The following is a 13,266-nucleotide window of genomic DNA, read 5'->3' as shown; positions in this document are numbered from 1 at the left end:
TTATATAGTTTGTATAAAAAATATAGGCTCTAAAAAAAATGGTTACAGTAAGGCCTAACGACAACGTGGAGCTCTCCCTGGCCCAGCTATGCCTCCTGGTTCAGCTGGGAAGGGCCATGCCTTATCTGCAGCTCTGTTTTTAGTCCTGAGCTCTGCATCTGATACATAATTTAAAATGCTACCTGTTAGGTTTTTCACTAAAAATAAGAGTTGCTAAGAGTTAACATTGTAATTAATGTAAACCTGATCCAAATATACATAAATTGGAAAATTGAAACTGCCTTTGCAAAATTGTAACTGAGGAAATTATGACAGTGAAAGAAATCAGACCTAGCCAACTCCATCTTGCTTCTAACTTTTAAGCTGTTCTTATTCATTCCTGGGCATAGGCCGAACTAACTTTGGGAAGGAATTCAGTTCATGGTTTGATTCTGAAACAAAATTGATAATAGTCCTTTCCAGAAAAGACCCCCTTCTTGCCTGGGGACCAGTCTGCCTAGACAGGACTAACAAATTACCCACAAGACTAGAAAGTACAGTTTAGGGTCATGCAGCCTCTGGTTCCAAGAATCTGAACCTCCCCAAATTGCTCCTGGGGATAACATCACTATTATAAAACCTAAGGTGAGTGCTTGAGGTATTTTGCAGACTCTGCACTCCATGGATCAGCTGACACCACTCAGACCTGTAATCTGGCTCAACCAGTTCTGCCATCCCAAACAGGAACAGAAGACAACAAGAAAAACTCATTTCGACCCCCTATGATTCCATCTCCAGCCTGACCAATCATCACCCCCCGCTTCCCAAGCCCCTTCCCGCCAAATTATCTTTAAAAATTCTGATCCCCAAATGTAATAATAAAACTCTGGTCTCCCACATAGCCAGCTGTGTGTGAATTACTCTTTCTCCATCCATTATGATTCCCCCGTTTTGATAAATCGGCTCTGTCTAGGCAGTGGGCAAGGTGAACTCTTGGATTTCCAACATTGGACGGTGAACTCATTGGACTTCCACAGTGTTCCTCTGTATAAGGACATTCCCCAGAGGCCAGTGAACAACCCAAGCCAATCAGCCCACTCTGTGATCCACCCATTCGCTATTTAATATATACACTCCATGGTCAAGTCTTTTTTTTCACAATACAAAGCAATTTCTGGTACCCCCAAAAGCCAAAGAGATTAGGTAACACAATCCAAAAGACTGAAGATGGCAAAGAGGAAGGAGGAATAGGGTGGAGTAAAAATAAATAGAACAATTTTAAAGAAAGGAAGTGAACAGAAGTACCAAGCACATATTTTTTTTTAATGTTTCAGTCAACTAAAAAATTCCTAAAAATAGAATCCAAAAAGAGAAAAAGCATAATGGTTATATATATACACATATATTTATACACACACAAATTTAATCTACCTTGGATATCAACTTTTAATTAAGCTGACTTCTAATTGTAGATTTGGAGTTTTGGAGTAAGCCAACTCCACTCAGATTTAAAAAAAAAAAATCCTTTCAAATCTCTTATTACAAGATTTCAGCTGGGACAAATAGCTGATATTTTTGGCTTTTGAACATCCTTGCCAAAGATACCCTCTCAATTACCATAACCAAAGTTATAACCACAGATGCACACATGACGTATCTCCAAAGAGGTGACAAGTAGTTTTTACAAGATCCAGAATCACCCCAAAAATAACTAAGAGAAAGGAAAGTTTCACTAACCATAAACAGGGTTTAACCCACATTTCTTTCAGGCCATATTTTCTAGGGTCTTAACTTTACAGCTTACTGTCCATGCATGAAGACCCAAGAGCCTTGGGTCCCCCACCACAGACAGAAGACAGGAAATCAAAAGCTGTCCACGTAAGGGGAAAAGATCAATAATACATTGGTACCCCCAAAGCCACATAAATATTAAACCAAGACAGGCTGGTTCCCTGACCAGGAATCAAACCCATGCTGTGGAGGGTTTTAACAATTAGGCCACAAGGTAGAATGGCCATTGTTATTCCCTAATCAGGAAGCAAACCCAAGCTGCGTTGGGAATTTTAACTACCAGGACTATTTTCGGCCAGAGTTTGCTCTTAATTTAGTCAAGAGAATTTTTAAGGCTAGCCATGAAACTATTAGGCTTCCTTTAAAATACCTGATCTTTTCATTAATTGTTTAGAATAGGAGATCTCTAAAATCTTTAAATTAATAGCACAATGAGAGAGAGAGAGAGGCTGGAAAGGCAGTCTTATTATGCAAAACATTTCAGATAGTCAAATTTTAATTTTTCTTAAGTGACTGGGGTTTAGAGAGGTGGAATTTGACTTTCTACAGCTGCAGGGATTTTAGTCAACTTTAGAGGAGGTTAGAAGTTGGTTAAATCTAATGGAACATGGACTGAAACAAACAAACAAAAAACAGAAAAAAGCAATCACACGATTTACATAAAATTGAGATTTCTGAGCATGAGGAGAAATTACAGGCAACCGACAGTAAGCCTTGACCTTCGGCTACTAAATCCCCAAATGACACCCCAAACCAGCTCCTTACCTGGAGATGGGGCCCAGGCTGAAAACTGCTCTCTGCCATCATGGAAGCGGGAAAGTCATCTTCCTTGTTAGAAGTAAGAACTCCCAGGAAAGGAGTTCTGCAGCAGAATAAACTTCAGATCTCAACTGGAAATTTTTGAGTGATTAGGGATCTCTGGAGGGAGAAACTCTCAGACTTCAGCAAATCATCCAATAGGCCAGAGCAATAAAGAGCTCCAGCTGGTACTGGGGGCCCAGTAGGAGCGCTGCTACAGGCCAAGAGCCAACTCCACTCAGACAGCCCCTTTGTGGTTACCAAAATGTAAACCAAAAAGTGACTGAAGCAAGTCTCCATCCATTAGAGGTTTATTTGGCCAAAGCTGAGAATGTGCCTGGGAAAAAGCATAGATCACAGATGCTCCTGTGATCTATGTTTTTTCCAAAGGGGTTTTGTGAACTTCAGTTCACAAAAGGGGAACTGCAAGCAGGAAGGAGAAGAAAAGGAGGCAGGCAGTAAGGCAGGTGGTCACATTCTTGTGAGCCTCTAATTAGCCTCAGTACATTTTACAGTGAAAAGAGGGAATAGAGGAAAAAGTCAATGATGCATTGTCTCACGTTCAGTGAGTTTTACATAAGATGAAGCAAACGTGGAAAGAGGAAGTAGAGGAAATGAGGCTATGACGTGGGGCTGTGAAATTACAGCTATCTGGGAGTCAAAGGAAGACAGTATTTGTGACTCAGCTTCTAAGCTGAACTTGCCCTTTGGTATAGTGAGTTCAGGGTCCCAAGGTTCTATTTTTTTTTTTCATACCTGTAATTTCTGTTTCCAAAATTGTTCCCCTGCCTTTAAAAACTCTTGCTTATAAGCCACTGGGGAAGTAGGATCGCACACAATAGCGTCTGATTTTCCTTGCTTGGCACCCTGCAAGTAAATGCCCTCCTTTTTCTTGCTGCAAACTTTGGTGCAGGTATTTGTCTTTACTGTGCTGGGCCAATGGACCCAGGTTTGGTTCAGTAACAAGGCATAAATTTTCTCACTTTTAGGTACCCCCACCAACTCTATCTAAGATTCCATCACAGAAAGACAAGGAGCAGGACCCTTTCCCAGAGGCCCACAGTAATGTGTAAGCCTGGAGCTCTAATCTGACTCTAGCCTGATAATTCAAATACCTCTGACCTAGTTTTAAAGAGCAGGGAAGTGTGCATGGTCATCTATTGAGTTTCCATTCTGTTGAGTTGGGCAGTGGTTCTCAACTCTGAGTGCCTATGAGAATCACCTAGTATGTGGGTATTACATGGGGGACTTTAAAAATACCAATACTGAGCCCCCACAGCAAGCGATCTCCTTCAGCTGGTCCAGACCCAGCCCAGGCAATGGCATTTTTAGAAAACATCCCCAGGTGGTTCTATCATGCAGCCAGGTGGAGAGCCAGTGGTGATGGCTTATACTGTATGCTCTGATTTCTTCAGAGCTTTGTTTTTGATTCTCCAGCCAAAATTTTATAACTCAGAATGGTTTTCCTTCCCAGAAAGTACAGCTTTTGTAAATTAAAACCCTTGTTTTTCTCTCATGAATTTCAAAGGCCTGCTTAGAAAGTAAAAAGCCCAGAATCTGACTCTAAATTATCTGCAGTGTGCCTTCTCAGGCAGAAACCCGCAAGCCTGAGCCCAGCCTCACTGTGCAGTGATGATAAAGAGAGATGTCGAGTAAGAAAAAGCATTACTTAGTATGGAAAACAGCAGCTCATGTATTAAAATCATACCCATTCCCTTGAGCCTGTATCAGAAAAAATTCCAAAGAAGCCAGTTCTCCCTACGTCCTCTCGCCCAAGAAATCACAGCCAGACATTTTCTTTTAATCTTACTCCCTAATAAACAAAAAGGCCCTCAGAAACTGTCTGTTTTCTTAACTGCCCCTAACAGTGTTCCCTGGGGAAATAAGAATTTTCTCATAAAGGTGTGAGTGGTATATATTCTTCTTGAAAGAATGAAAGTTACATCAAAGTTTTTTGTTTTTTGTTTTTTTCCCTGGTGTTTTTCCATTGAAGTATGGAATAGTTACCAATTTTCAGAGTACCTCGTGTAGTTCAGATTTGATAAATTATAGAGCTAATTCATTTGCAAATCTATATATTAGCATTCCATAGGTTTATTACTTTTTTCTTAGGCTTCGTAGCTCCGTTGACTATGCTTGTTACTACTGATGTCAAGGTTAAGCCTTCAGTCTTCATGGGGTCTAATTAATTACCTTTGCTGTGTTTTAGCCCTTCCTAAAATATATGCATTTAGTCACCAGGGGGACCAGACAATGTAGATAGTTAGAAGTATAAAATATCCAGAGAAAATCCATGACTTTTCTGAGAAAAATACATGTTTTCTTTTTAGGAAGCCAAATAACTAAAATTTTAGAAAAATTCATAATTTAACCCTTTCCCTAACATTTTATTTTTTAAAATTTCAAGTATACAGAAAAGTTGAAAGAATTTTAAATTAGTATCCATATACCCACCATCTAGATTCTACCATGAACATTTTCCTGTGATAGCTTTAGCATGCTTCTAACCATCTATCTATGCCTCTGTCTAGTAAACTTATGTTTTTTATGTATATCAAAGAAATTTGCAGAAATCAGTGTACTTCACTTCAAAACACTTTAGTATGTATATACGTTTTTCCTATTGGTTGTGTACCAAATTATTAGTATATATGTAAGTTTTTCCTATTGGTGCTGTACCATATTATACAAAGTGGCTTAAGACAACACGAATTTATTATGTACAATTCTAGAGGTCAAAAATCTGAAATGGGTCATCCAGGGCTCAAATCAAGGTGTCAGCAGAGTTGCTTTTCTTCTGGAGGCTCTAGGGGAGAATCTATTTCCTTGTTTTTTGTGACTTCTAGAAGCCATTCATATTCCTTAGCTTGTGGCTATCTTCAAAACCAGCACTGACAATTCGTCAAGTGTCTCCCTGGTGTCTGCCCCTCTCTTCATATCTTCTTTGCTGACTCTGGCCCTCCTGCTTCCCTATTATAAGGGCCCTGTGATTACATTGTGCCTACCCAGATGATCCAAGATAATCAACCCCTCTCAAGATCCTTAATTTAATCACATCTCCAAAGTCCCTTTTGTGGAAAGTAACATACTTATAGGCTCTGGGGTCTAGGACATGAATATCTTGCTGGGCAGAAATTATTCATCTAATATAGCATGCATAACTTTTTCATCTTTAACACTCATTGAAGATTTACAGTCATGAAAATTAGGAAGCTGACCTATGAATGGGAGTGAATATTGAAAAAAAAGAAGGCTAAGAACTGAGGCCTGGGGCACACTTGGAGGTCAGGAGGATGAGAAGGAACCAGCAGAGGAGCCCTGAGAGGAACAGCTGGGGAAGTAAGAAGTGGACATTCAGCAAGTGTGGAATCTGGGAGCCAGAAGAATTTCTAAAGTTTTTCTTAAAAAGAATGATGAGCTGTATCACATGCTGCTTACAGAGCAAAGTTCTATGGTTGAGATCTAGTCACTGGTTGAGTTTAGCAAAGTGGAGATCTCTGGGTACCGTGTTCTGGTGGTGTGGCCAGGGTAAGTGCCTGGTGGGAGTGGTTTCAAGGGAAAAGGAAAGGAGAAGAAGTGGAGTAGGTATAGGAGTGAACCGAGAAGAGGTGAACACATCAGATAACTTTTTCAGGTACTTCTGATTAAAAGAGGAGCAGAGAAAGGGGTGATATCCAATGTTGTCACTATCATCATCATCATCAATTTGACATAGTTGCAAACATTAATCAGCTCTTTTATTAGCTTCAGAAAATAAAGGAATAAAAGAAGGATGGAGTAACAGCCTGCAAGTGCTTAGTTGTAAGTTGTCCTTACCACCATGATTCAACAGGGACACCACTGAAGAAATTCACAAGGCCCCAATGGCCTAAATTCTGACAATGCTATCAGTAGTCTTGACTTCCGCTCTCCTTTCCATCTTCCTTGTTTCATCCTATTCTTTCATTCTTTCCTTCCTTCCTTTATTCCACGATCATATAAGCCCCCACATCTTTGAAACTTGAATCCGACAAAGAGATAAGTGTGAATTGACTAGCAGTAAAATTCTTTTCATTTCTTAATGAAAACTCTTTCATTCTATTCTTGAGAATAAAAATATTCTTAAATTTCAAAACCAGTTGGTTTCATCTTCCAAAAACACACTCTCTGATTTAGTTGTAGACATTTATTTAAATAGTTTTACATGTAAATGTCCCTATTTCATGGTTTTTAGAAACAATTTTTGGAGCGCAAAGTTTAGGCAGCAATATAGGAACAATTTATGTGATGAATTTCATTCACTCAAAAAGATAACCATTCTTTTTCCATTTTAAAAATTGCACTCAGAAATGAATGGGGAAACTTTATGAATGTTTCCATTTTTTTTTTCTGGGGCTTCACATTTCTGTATTTGATTCTTTCTTGACTTTCTCAGACTCTAGAATTTTCCTTTTCTCCATTCATATGCACATATCCTTTGTTCTTTTATTTACATTTCACTGTGTCTTCTCCTTAGTCTCGTTAGTCTTCTTGTAATTTCTTTGTCCCAGGTGTAGCTAAGGACGATTCACATACCTAAGACTGCTTAATATTGTTCTTTTAATCATCCCATCTCTATCAACTCTTTCCACATTATAATTCATTATGTGAGTCTAACAATCTCATTCTCCCTTGCTAAGATGCTTTTCTCACATCTTATGATTTCCTTATGATTGACTTACAATTAAAATATTTCACTGAAAACTTCCTGGCTGAAACAAAGGAAACAGAAAGAATCTTTACAACCTTGATATTTACCTGGTAAAATGTTTTCATATGAACACTCAAAGCATTGTATTTGGATCTGGGCACCACATCTTCAGAAGGACAATGACAAATTAAAATGTGCCCATTGGTGAGTGATCAGGAGTTTGAAGGTCATGTCATGAGTAATGAATAAAGGATCTTGGGATGTCCTGATAGGAAGTAAAAAGTCTGGGGTGGGAGTAGGGACTGGGGTAGTAAGGGACAATAGAAAAAGGGAGAGCCTGGCTGGGATGAGGACTGCCACCATTGGTCAACAGGGTGGCTGACCCAGGAGGATAGTGACACTTGGGATGGAGGGAGGGGGAAATATCTAGAGGAGCACCAAGGGCAAAATGTGGTCTCATGAAGCTTCATAGAAAGGTATCTCATCCATTCCCCACACTTACCTGGCCATGGGCTTTTGCTACTTCCTCAAGTTAGCCTAATGAGCAGAGGTGGTTGATGGTCTCAAAGGACTAACAATGAGACCACCGTAAACAAAATCTTGGGACAATTTAAGAAAAACAGTTGCTGTGAAAGAATAACCACAAACAGAACAGCCTACAGCAGAAGAAGCAGACCTATTGACAGATATGAACAGGAATCTTAATACCAAATAAAACATTGCAAATAGGAAACAAGAATAAGTGGTTTGAAGGAGAGCCAATCAAAGGTACTAGATAAAAAAATTACAATTGCCAATATAAGGAATAGGTTGAAGAACTGAATGAATGACAAATGGGTAGAATCTAGAAACAGATCCATACGTCCATGGGAACTTGGAATATGTATGTAGCATCATAGCCTGATAGAGGGAAGATGAATTAATCAATAGTCCCTAGAAAGCTGGTTAATCATGTGGGAAAAACTTGGAGTAGATGCCCACCTCTTTCTATATACAAAAATAAACTTTAGGTAGAGTAAAAGCCTAAACATGAAAGGCAAAGCCATACATCTGTTAGAAGTAAATGTAGAATTGTTTTTTGTGACACTGAAATGGAGAAGAATTTTGTAAGGTGCTAAAAAGTACAGACCACAAGGGAGACAATCAATGGAGTTAATGACACCAAAATTAAAGATTTCTGATACCACAAAGTTACCAGATGCATGATAGATTTGGAGGTGACAAAGTGGTAATAACTGACAAAAAGTAATAACTAGAGAACACAGAAAACTCCTGCGAGTGGATAAGGAAAGGATGAGGATATTGTAGGGGACCCTGCTGATGCCCTGCCCACATTCCTGGCCCATCTCTGAGTTCCCCTGCAGTTATGATCAATGGTTCCCAGCATGCACACTGCTTCCCACCTGTGTGGGAGCCTCTCTCTTTCTCAGCCTCAGGGTTTTTTCAGGTGCTGTGGGAACTTACTCAATTCAGGTTCAGTGCAAATTGGACAAGCTAGTGGCTGAATCTCGCCAGGGGCAGCTCTCAACCAAAGGGGACCAGTGAGTAGCATATAAACAGCCTAGCTTCCCCATATCCTGGTAGGACAGTTCTGAGGCGTGTTCAACACAGGTCCTCAGAGGGTCCTCAGCAGGACTGAGCCCCGGTTGCCCACAGCAATTATCTGCCCATAACTTACCCTTTAGTGGATTTTCTCCTTCTTGCTGTCTTTACTCCCTTGCTTGTACTTCTGAATAAATGACCTGCATCCAAGTCTGTGACTGAGACCTGCTTTCCAGGTAACACAAATTAGGACAGATATGCATAAGCATTTCACAGAAGGGGAAAGTGGAAAGGATGGCAAGCATAGGAAGAGATACTCAACTTAATAAGCAGAGAAATGGGCCAGGCACAGTGGCTCACGCCTGTAATCCCAGCACTTTGGGAGGCCAAGGCGGGGGGATCACGAGGTCAGGAGATCGAGACCATCCTGGCTAATGCGGTGAAACCCCATCTCCAATAAAAATACAAAAAAATTAGCTGAGCATGGTGGCACGTGCCTGTAGTACCAGCTACTCATGAGGCTGAGGCAGGAGAATCGCTTGAACCCCGGAGACGGAGGTTGCAGTGAGCCGAGATCGTGCCACTGCACTCCAGCCTGGGTGACAGAGTGAGACTCCGTCAAAAAAAAAAAAAAAAAAAAAAAAAAATCAGAGAAATGGAAAGCATATAGGGAAGTACAAATTTACATGAAAATATGGAAAAAATAAAAAGCCTCGATTTCCTAAAGTGCCTATGAGAATTGAGAGAGGCAGAACCCCCATAAATCACTAGTGAGGTCATTCTGGAGAGCAATTAGCAATGTTTAGTGGGTTTGCCTAGATGCACACCCTATGATCTCACAAATCCTCTTCTATGTGTAGGCCCCACACAAACTCCCACACTCCCACCCTACCTGGCCTACGAATCAAACTGATCTTCAGGGTTCCTGGATCTTACCATATTTCTCAAGTCCATCACTCTCCTTCTCAACTTCTTTCTTCTCATATCTTCTCTTTCTTCCTCACATTCAGCTGATGACCTCACTTCTTATTGAATTGAGAATATGGAAGCAAACAGAAAAATATTTCCCCACATTCCCATCACCAAATCTACCAATCTACCAGTAAGTATGCCTGTATCCTCTGCCTTCCTCCCTTCCTGACACTAACTCTTTCCATCTTTCTCATCTCCTCGTGAACCATGTCTCTAGACCATCACTACTGTCTCCTGATCATCAATTTCTCCCACCTGTTGGGTCATTCACACCAGTATCCTGCAGCAGTCCCTACATAGCAGGAGGAGGAGAATGAGGGACAGGGGCAGGAAGGGAAAGCAGAGAAGAGAGAGGAGGAAAGTGGAAGAAAAAAGGAAAGAAAACGTCCCTCTTTTATACATTCCCCTTTATGTTTTGCTTCATATTTATGCTTCTCTTTACAGCAAAATGTCTCCAAAGAATTGTCTATAATTCTCAGTCTTCCCCTTATTGGGCCCATCAATACCAGTGGACATAATAGATGGATTCCTCTGTCTTGAAGCCCTTTCTTCACTGCCCCAGGGATGCTTCTCTCTTGCTTGAGTCTTCTGTCTCATGGCGTCTACTTCTCAGTTTCCTTTGCTGGCTCCTCATCCCCTTTCCAGACTCCATGTGTTGCCTTGCTCCAGGGCTCAGTCCCTTACTTGTTCTATTCTCAGTCTACACTCACTCCCTGCGTAAGCTTGGCTTTAATATCATACGTACCAGGACAACTCTCTAGTTTTATTTCCAGCACAGACCTTAATCTCAAATTCCAGAACTAACCTCTTGACAGCTCCACTTGGATGTCTGATAAGCATTTCAAACTTCAAATGTTAAAACCAAACCATTGGTTTCCCCCTGAAACCTGTTCTACCTGTTGTCTTCTTCTTAATAAATGGTACAACTTTATCTTCCCAGCTGCTCAAGTCAGAACTCTTGGGGTCACCCCTGATGCTTCTCTTCCTCCCATTCCCCATATCCAGTCTATTAACAAATCTCATTGGCTCTACTTTCCAAATTTGTGGCAGTATTCCTACCCTTCTCCCACCTCCACCACCACCACTCAGTCTAAGCACCACCATCTCTGCTCAGGACAATTGCAGTGGTCTCCCAACTGGATTCTCCCTCTCATCCTTACTCTCCTGTCATCTATTCTCCACTCAGCTTCCAGAGGGATCATTTCAAAAAGTCAGGTCTTGTCATTCTTTTCCTTGAAATCCTTCCTACTTCACTCAGAATGGAAGCGTCAGTCTTTACAAGGCCTGGGGACCCTATCTGATTTGGCTCCAGCCTATTCCTGTGGTCTCATATCTCCCGTGCTCCCCTCCAGCCTCCCCTCACTCAGTCTGCTTTAGCCTCACCCACTGCTAGTTCTGGAACAAGTCTTGCACTTGCCATTCCCTCTGCCTGGAATGCTCCTTTTCCAGATATTAGTGTGGCCCGCTCTCTAACTTCATTCACGTCCCTATTCAAATGTTACCACGTTCTCAGAGAGACTTTTCCTGACCACTGTATTTGAAACAGCATCCTCCATTGCTCTCTGCCCTCTTATCTTGATTTATTTTCTTCCTTGCACTTATATAACCTAGCATTGTGTGTTTATTGTCTATTTATTTTTTTTCCATACTAAAATAAGGGAAGGGATTTTGTCTACTCCCAATCATGCTGTACTCCCAGTACCTACTTGTATTTAGCACAGACTGGCACCAGATAAATATATTTTGAATAAAAGAATGAACAGGCACACAAGCAAAGCTTGAGTGCTAAGCAAAGATTTTCATCCCAGCATGTTACATAAAAAATACTGGAAACAAGCTTCATGCCCTTCAATGAGAGAATGAAGAAATAAAATGCAGTCCAAGCAAAAAGAATGAAATGCTGTTCAGCTGTTTCAAGGAACAAACTAGAGTCATGTATCCAGCTATCAAAATGGGTAGGTCTTAAAAACATAAAGTTGAGGGGAAAAAGTAACAAGGAAGATGAAATAAAGAGTATGATACTGAACGAATACTAGGATCGAGAAATGGGGAATAAAAGGAAGACATTTTTAAATAAAATAAATAACACAATACAAGAAAATAGAATAAGGGTTCTTCCATAAACCCACAATGATAGTGTGTTATGAACTAAGTTGAACCGTGTGTTTAAGGTTTAAAAATAATGTATGTGTGAAAAAATAAGAGTTGCCTTGGGAAGTACTTATTTACTTAACTGAAAAATATGGGATGGGATTCCTAAGAGCTGTAGGTGAGACGAGTGGGGCCTGATCCCATCAGGCAAGGCTTTGTGGAAGCAGGGAGACTTGAGGTGTTCCTTGAAGGATGAAAATGATATAAACAATGTAAGCAAAGAGCAGTAGCAAGACATTCTAGTGGGCCCCAAAACTCTGGAAGTAGGAAAGCTGGATATAGACCTATCAGCCTCAGGAGATGGCTCACAGTGTAGGGGAAGGGGTAGAAGAGAAAAAGATAAAATTGAACATACTTGTTAAGGTCAGATGGTAGAATGCCTTGGCTAGACTAAGGAATTTGGACTTGATTCTAATACTGGTGATACCAATTTTGTGTAACACTTGCCCAGTGACACCCAACTATTAATGTGGAAGCCAGCATTTGACTTCCAGCAGTCTGATTCCAGAATTCCTACTTTTAACTGCCATGCTTAACTTCTTTCAGTGAGCAACAGGAATCTAGTCAAGGGTTCTGAGAATTGCAAGGTAATGGACAAGGGATTTTAGCAGGTGGGTTCACCAAAAGTGTGCAGAATGGCTTGCATGAGGCAGAGACTGGAGGTGAGCAGTCTGTGAGGAGGGGAGTGTGACAATGTCCATGTGAGCTGATAAGACACTGACTAGCATGCTGCCAGGGAGATGGGACAGGGAGTGACCAATGAGGTAGAACCAATGGGGTTGACTAATCAGACAGGCCACAGATTTGTTTTGCGGCCCTCCTGTGTGCTAGACATTGGTCTAGGCTCTGAGGACAGTGTAGTGAAAGAGATGAACACAGATAATTAACTACTAGTAAGCATACACACTACTTTCAGGCAAAAGGAATGCAAAGTTCCAACCTAAAGCAGAAGGAGGGCGGTCTTTGTATTTAATTAGAGCTCTTCTTATTAAAATAACAAATGTTAAGCATTAAGTAGTCTTAATGTTTCATACCCTTGAAAAAAATAATTCTGAAAAAAAATCACGGTTTTAGAATTTCTTTCTATAACCAAAAAGGTAGAATATTTGCCTTTAAGAAATGGATTCCCTGTTCAAATTAATCATCTTTATCTGAAAATGCAAAGAAGGTGGCTTAATGGTCATTGAATTGACAGATGTAACTGGAACTCTAATCTGGTTCTGTGATGCACAATTATACAGAAATGTAAGATCTGAGTTTGTGGATAACCAATGTGTTATCTTCAAGCAGATTTTAGAAATCAGAATGAGCAGAAATTTTAACTGGAAGATCAAAAGTACAAATCAACAAAATTCATCCCCAGG

At 40.5% G+C, this 13,266-nt stretch overlaps 1 long non-coding RNA gene across 6 annotated transcripts in view; it reads left to right on the top strand.

The window, feature by feature from the left end:
* The window catches only part of LOC135969618 (uncharacterized), a 90,225-nt gene that overhangs the window by 21,488 nt on the left and 55,471 nt on the right, over positions 1–13,266 (top strand). Inside the window, exon 3 of one of the 6 annotated variants that reach the window (XR_012430655.1) lies at positions 649–880. The exons of the other annotated variants lie outside the window; for them this stretch is intronic. This is a non-coding gene — a long non-coding RNA (uncharacterized lncRNA). Of the gene's footprint in view, positions 1–648; positions 881–13,266 lie in introns of those variants that run through there. 6 annotated transcript variants of the gene reach the window in all.

Source organism: Macaca fascicularis, chromosome 2, assembly GCF_037993035.2.
Source record: "Macaca fascicularis isolate 582-1 chromosome 2, T2T-MFA8v1.1".
Taxonomy (NCBI): Eukaryota; Metazoa; Chordata; class Mammalia; order Primates; family Cercopithecidae; genus Macaca; species Macaca fascicularis.
This window is presented reverse-complemented; position numbering and strand designations above follow the sequence as displayed.